Source organism: Jaculus jaculus, chromosome 3 (genome assembly GCF_020740685.1).
Source record: "Jaculus jaculus isolate mJacJac1 chromosome 3, mJacJac1.mat.Y.cur, whole genome shotgun sequence".
In the NCBI taxonomy this organism is placed as follows: Eukaryota; Metazoa; Chordata; class Mammalia; order Rodentia; family Dipodidae; genus Jaculus; species Jaculus jaculus.
The window spans coordinates 150,182,019-150,194,426 of record NC_059104.1 but is presented as its reverse complement, the minus strand read 5'-3'; the positions used below and the strand labels follow the sequence as shown (position 1 = coordinate 150,194,426).

Sequence of the window (12,408 nt, the reverse complement as noted above, 5' to 3'; positions counted from 1 at the left end):
CTGGAGTTCGTTTGCAGAGGCTGGAAGCCCTGGCGCGCCCATTCTCTCTCTCCCTCTATCTGTCTTTCTCTCTCTGTCTGTCGCTCTCAAATAAATAAATAAATAAAAATATTTTAAAAAATACATAATTTAGTTGGGCGTGACGGTGTATGCCTTTGATCCCAGCACTTGGAAGGCAGAGGTGGGAGTATTGCCATGAGTTTGAGACCACCCTGAAACTCCATAGTGAATTCCAGGTCAGCCTGGGCTAGAGTGTACATCGGAAAACCAAAATAAATAAATAAATAAATAAATAAATAAATAAATAAATAAATAACATGCTGGGTGGTGGTGCATGCCTTTAATCCCAGCACTCAGAGGCTGAGGTAGGAGGATCATGGTGAGTTCAAGGCCACCCTGAGACTACATAGTGAATTTCAGGTCAGCCTGAGCTAGAATGAAACCCTACCTTGAAAAACCAGAAATAAAATAATAATAAAATTAAAATAAAAAACATAAAGATTAAAATTCAAATTTCTTTTTTTTATTTTTTTAAAAATTTTTTATTTATTTATTTGAGAGCGACAGGCACAGAGAAAGACAGATAGAGAGAGAGAGAGAGAGAATGGGCGCGCCAGGGCTTCCAGCCTCTGCAAACGAACTCCAGACGCTTGCGCCCCCTTGTGCATCTGGCTAACGTGGGACCTGGGGAACCGAGCCTCGAACCGGGGTCCTTAGGCTTCACAGGCAAGCGCTTAACTGCTAAGCCATCTCTCCAGCCCTAAAATTCAAATTTCTAATAAACATGTTTAAAAGTGCAGATAGCCAGGCAAAGTGGCCCACACCTTTAATCATAGCACTCGGGCGGGGGGCAGAGGTAGGAGTATCACTGTGAGTTCGAGGCCAGCCTGAGACTACATAGTGAATTCCAGTTCAGCCTGGGCTAGAGTGCGACCCTACCTCAAAAAAAAAAAAAAGTAAGTAAATAATGTTTAAAATTAAATTAAATGTAGATATAGTGATTTCCACTCTAGAAACCCACACTTACCCCTTAAATGTGTATCTTTGTAATGTTTCTTCCCAATTCTTTTAATAAAAGACAAGTCAAATAAATTTTAATAATAAAGTTCATATATCAAAATTAATGTCATTTTTAGTTGTAAAAATATAATGGATATGTTCTATTCTTTTTATTGTTTTTATTTATTTATAAGGAGAGAGAAAGAATGGGTACACCTCTGGCCACGACAAATAAACTCCAGGTGCATGTGCCACTTTTCACATCTGGCTTTAGGTAGGTATTAGAGAATCAAACCCAAGTCACCAAGGTTGTTAGGCTTTGTAGGCAAGCTCCTTAACCACTAAACAATCTCTCTGGCCCCCTTTTTTCTTTTCTGAAACAGAGCTTCATTATGTAGTCCAGGACCCAGTATTTGTTCCTATTAAGTCTCCAAGAGCTGTGGTGTATTATGCCATACAGCATATCTTAATTTGAACTGGCCCTATTTCAAATGCCCAGGATCAAACCTGGCAAGTTGGCTCATACCTACAATCTCTTCATTTGGGAGGTAGAGGGAGTTTGATCAGGAGTTTAAGATCACGGTCACCCTTGGCTACATAGTAAGTTGAGTTAAAAATTCAAAACAAGGTGGCTGGAGAGATGGCTTAGCAGTTAAGGCACTTGCCTGTGAAGCCTAAGGACCCAGGTCCAATTCTACAGTGCCCACATAAGCCAGATGCACAAGGTGACCCATGTATCTGGCATTTGTTTGCAATGGCTAGAGGCCCTGGGGCACCCATTCTATCTTTCTCTTTTTCTCTGTTCTGTGTGAGAAGGATAAAAACTTCAGGTCTCAGTAAACCTTACTGGCCTCAGTAGCAGAGACAAGTGAGCTAGAAAAGAGATATAAACAAAAGAGAAAGGAAGAAAGGAGAGTACTTAATAGGATGGTATTGTATATATGTAAGTAGAATAAATTAATGGGGGTGAAAAGGCCCAAAATGAAGTCAGGGGTGTTGGGAGCTGTAGCTGTTCTTTGACCATGGGAACTATAGCTGGTCTTGGATCTTTGGGCACAGAGGCCTTATTGTAAGGCCTTGATAAAGCATACTTTAGACACAGAGACATTGACGGCCTTGGTGGAACGGACTTTAGGCACGTAGGCATTGTCAAGAAAGTTTCATTTTCTGTATAAGCTTGTGCTTGCTAAATAAATTTGAGACCTTGATCAGACTCTAGACTTGGTCTCCTTCTTTGTGTCTGTCTTGTCTCTCATCCAGGTTAATTTCCCCTCGGGTCCTTGTTTATCTCCCCACTGGCTGGGACAAGGGGAAGAGATTGAGTAAAGGAAAGGTGGAGGGAGGGCTAATCAAAATCTAAGAGGATATAAATAAATTATATGGAATCCTACTTTTTTGGACAATGGAACACTCAGGAGCTGTAGATTGTTGCTAGAAAATTTTCAGTGCCAGGGATGGGATACCTTCCAGTGAGTTGTTGGCCAAGGAGGCCCCTGATGCCCCCAAAACATTATAGGCCATTGCCGAGGCCCTTGGTTTCCCACCAGGAATAGATGGTAAGACCCTATTGCTGAAGACTCCACATACTTGGGTTGCAAGGCCACTGAGAAATCCTGCTGGAACTGAGCTGATAACCTCCTCCATGTAGACCAGCTGACAGAAAGCTAGAAGAAGCCATTCTGCATGCAGTTCAATGGGAGAAAAAGAAATCACCAGTGAAGATACTCAACAGTAGACACTGCAAGCCTTAGATTTGGCCAGCCAGGCCAAATGAGCCAACAGGTGCAATAGTGGCATGTCTGTTATGGGGGAAATCAACTGCCCTCTAATTGGACTGGAAGCCTGCTCCACAGGAGGGAATACATCCCTGATACTGAAAACTTAAAACAGGGGTAGTCATGAGCCCTAGGGGTATAACATCTGCTGTTGTCTGGCTAAATGTATATACTATGCTTATCAAACTGCCCAGTAAGCACTTCTGTTTATGTTCATACCCTTTTATCAATGCTACTCTCACTTTTGGTAGAGAATCTTCTCTTTTCAGATGGCACTGGCCTTGGGACGACTCAGAAGGCTCAGGGTCTAATGTGGAAGAGGTAGTGGAAAGAATGTAAGAGCCAGGGACTTCTGGTTAAGATGGCAGCATAGGAACCATGCCAAAGCAGTCTAGGGGAGAAAAAGCCAAAGAAAATCCAGCAAAATACATACTTTTACTAAAAAGTGAGGTGTATGAGAAATTAAAACAGCAGCAGAGAAGTAGGAGAGTCCCAGAGCATCCAGAGCCCACACAGGCAGGCCAAAGCAGCTCCAGCTGCGGTGCCCTGGCTCTGGTGGAAGCCACGGCTCCAGCAGCAACAGTGACAGCTCCAGCAGCGGTGGCTTCAGCAGCGGCAGTGGTGGACCCAGCAGCAGTGGCAGTGGTGGGCCCAGCAGCGGCAGCTTCAGCAGCAGTTCCAGCAGCGGGAGTGCCCATCTGCAGAGCCACAGTTGCCAGGCTGTGCTTGCCCCGCAGGAAAAGCCAGTGTCCAGCTCTAGAAAACAGAACAGCAGTTCAGTGACCCAGCCAGCCTACTTGACTGAGACAAAAATCATCCAAAAAGATAACTGGGATTGCACCAGGGAAGGGTCTCACTTGGTCACAAGCTGACTTGGAACCCTCAACAGACCAGGAATCTTAACCTCTTTGTTGATAGAGGATCTGGTTGTTACAACATCTACTCTTGCATAAATATTCGGTGCTGTTGTTGATTGAATGTATACAGTGTTTAGTTAAATTTTAGAATCTACCTGTATTTTGTTCCACTCAGCCTACTTGAATACTCCCATAGCAGGCAAACTCAACCCCTAGGAACACTTTCCTAGATACTCTGAGAGTGTTAAGAGACACACCTAGCACCTTAAGGTCCTACACTGAAGATATATAATATCAGATCAATTGATACAGCTAAGAATACTCAGCAAACTAGAAAATACAAGCATTACCTTAATCCAAGATGCAAAAATATATACATTATAACACAAGAAACACCAAATTCAAAATAATATAAATCCACCAAAAAGTATTAGTGCATCAGAGATGACCTCCAGTAAGAACGAGTTGGAGGAAATGCCTGAGAAAGATTTCAAAAGAATGATTGTAAATATGTTCAAAGAAGTCAAATAACAAATCAAAAGAAACAAAGAGGAAATCAAAGGAATCAAAGAAGATATAGGACACCAATTTAATGAAATAAGGAAGGCAAACCATCATGAAAACAAATGATCATAAATGTTGGCGGGGATGTGGAAAAAAAGGAACCCTTCTGCACTGCTGGTGGGAATGCAATCTGGTCCAGCCATTGTGGAAAACAGTGTGGAGGTTCCTAAAGCAGCTAGAGATTGATCTACCATATGACCCAGCTATAGCACTCCTAGGCATATATCCAAAGGACTCATCTCATTTCCTTAGAAGTACATGCTCAACCATGTTTATTGCTGCTCAATTTATAATAGCTGGGAAATGGAACCAGCCTAGATGTCCCTCAACAGATGAGTGGATAATGAAGATGTGGTACATTTATACAATGGAGTTCTACTCAGCGGTAAAGAAAAATGAAGTTATGAAATTTGCAGAAAAATGGATGGACCTGGAAAGTATTATACTAAGTCAGGTAACCCAGGCCCAGAAAGCCAAGCGCCACATGTTCTCTCTCATATGTGGATCCTAGCTACAGATGACTGGGCTTCTGTGTGAGAATGAAAATACTTAGTAGCAGAGGCCAGTAAGTTGAAAAGGAGACATAAAGGGTGGAGAAAGGAAGGGAGGAGGATACTTAATAGGTTGATATTGTATATATGTAATTACAATGATTGTAATGGGGAGGTAATATGATTGAGAATGGAATTTCAAACGGGAAAGTGTGGGGGTGGGGAGGGAGGGAATTACCATGGGATATATTTTATAATCATGGAAAATGTTAATAAAAATTAAAAAAAAAAAATAAGGAAGGCAATACAAGACATAAATAAGGAAATAGAAATAATAAAGAAAAACCAGTCAGAATTACTAGCAATGAAGAACACAGTTAATGAAATAAAAACCTCTGTAGAAAATCACACCAGTAGAGTGGATGAAGGAGAGGACAGAATATCTAAGCTAGAAGACCAGGTGGCAGATCTAATACAGTCCTACAAAGAGAAAGACAAACTTATAGAAAAGTATGAATGGGAATTTCAAGATATTCGGGACACTATGAAGAGATCAAACTTAAGAATTCAGGGCATAGTAGAAAGAGAAGAATTTCACTCCAAAGGCATAGTAGGTGTCCTCAACAAAATCATAGAAGAAAACTTCCCCCAAATTGGGAAAGAGGTGCCAATGCAGATACAGGAAGCCTTTAGAACACCAGCCAGACAAAACCCAGAAAGAAACTCTCCTCGCCATATTATAATCAAACTACCAAACACACAATCCAAAGAAAAAATATTGAAAGCAGTCAGAGAGAAAAATCAAGTTACCTACAAAGGCAAGCCCATCAGGATTACAGCAGATTACTCAACACAAACTTTAAAAGCCAGAGGGGCTTGGAGTGATATATTCCAAATTCTGAAAGATAACAACTGTCAACCAAGGTTATTTATCCTGCAAAGCTATCCATTCAAATAGACGGAGAAATAAAGACATTCCATGACAAAAGCAGGCTAAAGGAGTATTTGAAGACAAAACCAGCTCTACAGAAAATACTTGAAAGAATCCTCCATGCCAAAGAGAAGGAAAAGCACACATATAAGGAACCTGGAAAAAACAAGCAATACTCAAATACTAACTAACACAACAGAGCAAAGGTAGAACCAGAACCACAAAAGAAAAGGCAAACATAAATACACACCTTTCAATAATATCACTTAATATCAACAGCCTCAATGCCCCAACCAAAAGACATAGGTTTGCAGACTGGGTTAAAAAGCAGGATCCTACAATTTGTTGTCTCCAAGAAACTCACCTTTCTACAAAGGATAGACATTATCTTAGGGTGAAAGGTTGGAAAATGGTGTTTCAAGCAAATGGGCCCAGAAAACAAGCAGGGGTTGCTATCCTAATATCTGACAAGGTAGACTTCAGTCCAACGTTAGTCCAGAAAGATAAGGAAGGTCTCCATGTACAAGAATTAAGTCCAAATGGATTAAAGACTTTAATATCAGACCTGAAACTCTAAAACTGCTAGAGGAAAAAGTAGGGGAAACTCTTCAACATATTGGTCTTGGCAAAGACTTCCTGAATACAACCCCAATTGCTCAGGCAATAAAACCACAGATTAATCACTGGGACCTCATGAAATTACAAAAATTTTGCACTGCAAAGGACACTGTGAATAAAGCAAAGAGGCAACCTACAGAATGGGAAGAAATCTTCACCAGCTATATATCTGATAGAGGATTAATATTTAGGATACACAAAGAACTCAAAAAGTTAAATAATAAGGAATCAAACAAGCCAATCAAAAAATGGGCTATGGACCTAAATAGAGAATTCTCAAAGGAAGAAATACGAATGGCATATAAGCATCTAAAAAAATGTTCTATGTCACTTGTCATCAGGGAAATGCAGATTAAAACTACATTGAGATTCCATCTCACACCTGTCAGATTGGCTACCATCATGAAAACACATGATCATAAATGTTGGCGGGGATGTGGAAAAACAGGAACCCTTCTACACTGCTGGTGGGAATGCAATCTGGTCCAGCCTTTGTGGAAATCAGTGTGGAGGTTCCTAAAACAGCTAAAGATTGATCTACCATATGACCCAGCTATACCACTCCTAGGCATATATCCGAAGGAATCATCTCATTTCCTTGGAAGCATGTGCTCAACCATGTTTATTGCTGCTCAATTTCTAATAGTTGGGAAATGGAACCAGCCTAGATGTCCCTCAACAGATGAGTGGATAATGAAGATATGGCACATTTACACAATGGAGTTCTACTCAGCGGTAAAGAAAAATGAAGTTATAAAATTTGTAGAAAAATGGATGGACCTGGAAAGGATTATACTAAGTGAGGTAACCCAGGCCCAGAAAGCTAAGCACCACATGTTCTCCCTCATATGTGGATCCTAGCTACAGATATTGGGCTTCTGCATGAGAAGGAAAAACTCAGTAGCAGAGACCAGCAAGTTAAAAAGGAGATATAAAGGGAAGAGAAAGGAAGGGAGGAGGGTACTTAATAAGGTTGGTATTGTATATATGCAAGTAGAATGATTGAGATGGGGAGGGGATATGATGGAGAATGGAATTTCAAAGGGGAATGTGGGGGGGGGATTACCATGGGATATTTTTTATAATCATGGAAATTGTTAATAAAAATTGAGAAAAAAAAATAATGAATGTAAGAGTCAAAGGAAGGGTAGGACTCCATACAACATGCTCCCTCCAGACACAAAATGGTCTGGATATCCATGGCCTCACAGTGCCTGACACTACCTGTACAAGACCATTAAAAGAGGAGGAAACGACGCCAGAAGCCGCTCCCCTGTGAGGCTGCGGACCCTGAGTGGCGGCCGCAGGTCCAGGCGCCATGGCTGCGGAGTGGACCGGCCACTGCGAGGCTCTGGCAGCCCGAGCGCGCCTAGTCGGTGTGAGCCAGGCGGGAGGTCCCGGGCCCCGGGGCCCTAGCTCAGGTAAATAATTCCATAACTTTATGGAGAGAAAGGACTTTGAGACATGGCTTGATAACATTTCTGTTACATTTCTTTCTCTGACGGACTTGCAGAAAAATGAAACTCTGGATCACCTGATTAGTCTGAGTGGGGCAGTCCAGCTCAGACATCTCTCCAATAACCTGGAGACTCTCCTCAAGTGGGACTTCCTCAAACTCCTTCCCTTGGAGCTCAGTTTTTATTTGTTAAAGTGGCTCGATCCTCAGACTTTACTCATGTGCTGCCTCATCTCTAAGCAGTGGAATAAGGTGATAAGTGCCTGTACAGAGGTGTGGCAGACTGCGTGTAGAAATTTGGGCTGGCAGATAGATGATTCTGTTCAGGACGCTTTGCACTGGAAGAAGGCTTATTTGAAGGCTATTTTGAGAATGAAGCAACTGGAAGACCATGAAGCCTTTGAGACCTCATCATTAATTGGACATAGTGCCAGAGTGTATGCACTTTACTACAAAGATGGACTTCTCTGTACAGGGTCAGATGACTTGTCTGCAAAACTATGGGATGTAAGCACAGGGCAGTGCATTTACGGTATCCAGACCCACACCTGTGCAGCGGTGAAGTTCGATGAACAGAAGCTTGTGACAGGCTCCTTTGACAACACTGTGGCCTGCTGGGAATAGAGTACTGGAGCCAGGACCCAGCACTTCCGGGGGCACACTGGGGCGGTGTTTAGTGTGGACTACAATGATGAACTGGATATCTTGGTGAGTGGCTCTGCAGACTTCACTGTGAAAGTATGGGCTTTATCTGCTGGGACACGCCTGAACACACTCACTGGGCATACGGAGTGGGTCACCAAGGTGGTTTTGCAGAGGTGCAAAGTCAAATCTCTCCTGCATAGTCCTGGGGATTATATTCTCTTAAGTGCAGACAAATATGAAATCAAGATTTGGCCAATTGGGAGAGAAATCAATTGCAAGTGCTTGAAGACGTTGTCTGTCTCTGAAGATAGAAGTATCTGCTTGCAGCCAAGACTTCATTTTGACAGCAAATACATTGTCTGCAGTTCGGCCCTTGGTCTGTACCAGTGGGACTTTGCCAGTTATGATATTCTCAGGGTCATCAAGACACCTGAGGTAGCAAACTTGGCCTTGCTTGGCTTTGGAGATGTCTTTGCCTTGCTGTTTGACAACCGCTACCTGTACATCATGGACTTGAGGACAGAGAGCTTGATTAGCCGCTGGCCTCTGCCGGAATACAGGAAATCAAAGAGAGGCTCCAGCTTCCTGGCAGGTGAAGCATCCTGGCTGAATGGACTGGACGGGCACAATGACACGGGCTTGGTTTTTGCCACCAGCATGCCTGACCACAGTATTCACCTGGTGTTGTGGAAGGAACATGGCTGACACCATGAGCCATTACCACTGACTGACTTTGGATGCCAGGGCTGTGGGTTTTGGGTGCAACCTCTGTGGCAGCCGACTGCATGAACCAAAGTTCTCACCTAATGGTATCATCACGCAGTGCACAATCATTTATCGATGTTATCCAGGGGCCAGGGCTTGGGCGGGGAGGGCTTGTTTTATTGACATACACCATAGCATGCTAATGGGGCACACCGTTGACTTCATTTGTACTTAGTTATGTTGGTCAGTATAAGAGGATACATTTTAGGGTTTGTCATTCTTGAGTGGAATACTGGTTTTAAGTAAAGAAAGTTAAATGATTCATTAATCTGCTAAAAAAAAAAAAAAAGAGGAGGAAAAGATCATGACATCAAAATTAAAAGAGAGCCTGAGATGGGGAGGGGGTATGATGGAGAATGGAATTTCAAAGGGGAAAGTGGGGGGAGGGAAGGTATTAGCATGGGGTATTTTTTATAATTATGGAAGTTATTAATAAAAATTTGGAAGAAAAAAATCAAAACAAACTAGAGGGCCAAGCAGATATCTCAGTGGTTGGAGGCACTTGCTTGCAAAGCCTGTTGGCCTGGGTTCAATTCCTAGCTACCCACATAAAGCCAGATAGCCATTCATTTTGCAGTGGCAAGTGACCCTGTCACGCCTGTATGCACATGTGTGTGCACATGTGTGCACACACACACACAATGTGCATGAAGCCCTGGCATACCCATACTCTCTTTCTGTCTCCCAAGTAAATGAACAAAAATATTATGTACGTATATGTATATGTCAGAGACAGGGTCTCATGCATCCCAGGGTGGGCTCAAACTCACTATGTAGCCGAGGATAACTTTCTGATCCTCCTTATGGGATTACATGCATGGGCTGCCACACATAGTCTATGTGGTGCTGGGGCTCAAACTCAGGGCTTCATGCATGCTAGGCAAGCACTCTAGCCAGTTGAACTAATGTTATTATTTTTTAAATCATTTTTGGCCAGGCATGGTGGTGCACTCCTTTAATCCCAGCACTCAGGAGGCAGAGGTAGTAGGATCACCATGAGTTCAAGGCCACCCTGAGACTACAGAGTGAATTCCAGGTCAGCCTGAGTTAGAATGAGACCTTACCTCAGAAAACCAAAAAAAAAAAAAAAAAAAAAAAAAAAAATTTGAGAGCTGGGTGTGGTGGCACATGCCTTTAATCCCAGCACTAGGGAGGCAGAGGTAGGAGGATCACCATGAGTTCAAGGCCACCCTGAGACTGGATCCTGGGTCAGCCTGGACTAGAGTAAAACTCTACCTCAAAAAACAAACAAAAAAAAATTTTTTTTTGAAGCTGGGTGTAGTGGTGCATGCCTTTAATTCTAGCACCAGGGAGGCAGAGGTAGGAGGATCGTGGTGAGTTCAAGGCCAGCCTGGGGTTACACAGTGGACTAGAGTGAGACACTACCTTGAAAAATAAAAAATTATTTTGAGGCAGGGTCTTACTGTATTTCCCAGGCTAGCAGTTAAAGGGCCAAGTGATCCTCCTGCTTCTGGCTCCCAAATAGCTTGACTACAGGCCTGGCAACTGTCTTAGCTTCCCTTCTTGCTGTAAACATGCTAGGGTTATAAACATCCATCACAGCATCCATCTGTTTGGTTCTGGGGATCCAAGATCCAAACATAGATGTGCATGCGTGTGCAGAAAGCACTTAAAAAATTTATTTATTTGCAAGCAGCGACAGATAATAGAGTCAGAGAGGATGGGCACACCAGGAGAGCCTCTAGCCACTACAAACAGACTGCAGATACATGTGCCATTTTGTACATCTGGCTTTATGTGGGTACTGGGGAATCAAACCAGGGTTGTTAGGCTTGCAGGCAAGTGCCTTAACCACTGAGCAATCTCTCCAGCATGGCAAAGCACTTTATCTAAGGAGGCATCTCCCTGATTTTTGTGGGTTTTTTTTTTTCTTTTTTTTGGTTTTGTTTGGTATTGTTCTCCCCCACCCCCAGGTAGGGTTTCACACTAGCTCAGGCTGACCTGGAATTGAAATTCACTATGTAATCTCAGGGTGGCCTTGGACTCACAGCGATCCTCCTGTCTCTGCTTCCTGAGTGCTGGGATTAAAGATGTGCACCTTTTTTTTTTTTTTTCTTTTGAAAGAGAGAGAGAGCTACAGAGAGAGAATGAGAATTGGCACGCCAGGGCCTCAGCCAAAGCAATGGAACGCCAGACAATTGTGCCACCTAGTGCTCGTGTGCAACCTTGCGCTTGCATCACCTTTGTGCATCTCGCTAACATGGAATCTGAAGGGTAGAGCATGAGTCCTTAAACTTCACAGGCAAGCTCATTAAGGGCTTTAACCGTTAAGCTATCTCTCCAGCCCCTTTCTTGTTTTCTGAGACTAGGTCTCATATTATAGCCCAGGCTGGCTTGACAATCTTCCTGCCTCAGTTTCTAGCCTACTGGAATTATAAGCATGAGTCACCATGCCCAGCTGACTTAATTAATTGTTTTCAGTACTGGGGACCAAACCAAAGGCCTTGACTGTCCTATGCTAGTACTCTATCACCATTGTCCCGCCCCACACCTTTCTTTCTTTCAGCATGTTGCATAGGGTATGGCTGGGCTGGTTTTGGAAAGAAGTGGAGAAAAAGGCTCATATTCCGAGTCTCTAATTTGAGACTTAACTGTTATAGGCATAGTTCTCCCACATACATCAAAATAAATAAATAAATAAAATGAAAGCACATATAGGGCCAGCCATGGTGACACACACCTTTAATCTCAGCACTCAGGAGGGTGAAGTAGGAGGTTCACTGTGAGTTTGAGGCCACTCTGAGACTACATAGTGAATTCCAAGTCAATTCAATGAGTTCAAATTCAGCCTGGGGCCGGGCATGGTGACATACGCCTTTAATCCCAGCACTTGGGAGGCAGAGGTAGGAGGATTGCTGTGAGTTCGAAGCCACCCTGAGACTACATAGTGAATTCCAGGTCAACCTGAGCTAGAATGAGACCCTACCTCAAAAATCTAAAAAAAAAAATAATAAATTAAAAATAAATAAAATAAAATAAAATAACTAATCCCAGCACTCGGGAAGCAGAGGTAGGGAGATCACTGTGAGTTAGAGGCCAGCCTGAGACTACACAGTGAATTCCAGGTCAGCATGGGCTAAAGTGAAAAAAAAAGAAAAGAAAGAAAAAAAGAAAGCCTGGAGACCATAGCATAATTAATTCCTGCTTAATGTTGTGGGTTTTTGTTGTTGTTTGTTTGTTTTTCAAGGTAGGGTCTCACTCTAGCCCAGGCTGACCTGGAATTCACTATGTAGTCTCAGGTTGGTCTTGAACACACAGGGATCGTCCTACCTCTGCTTCCTGAGTT

The 12,408-nt window shown here is 42.9% G+C and overlaps 1 pseudogene; it reads left to right on the top strand.

Moving 5' to 3' along the window:
• Nucleotides 1-7,658: 7,658 nt before the first annotated feature.
• On the top strand, nt 7,659-9,224 carry LOC123459269 (annotated as a pseudogene).
• Nucleotides 9,225-12,408: the final 3,184 nt, after the last annotated feature.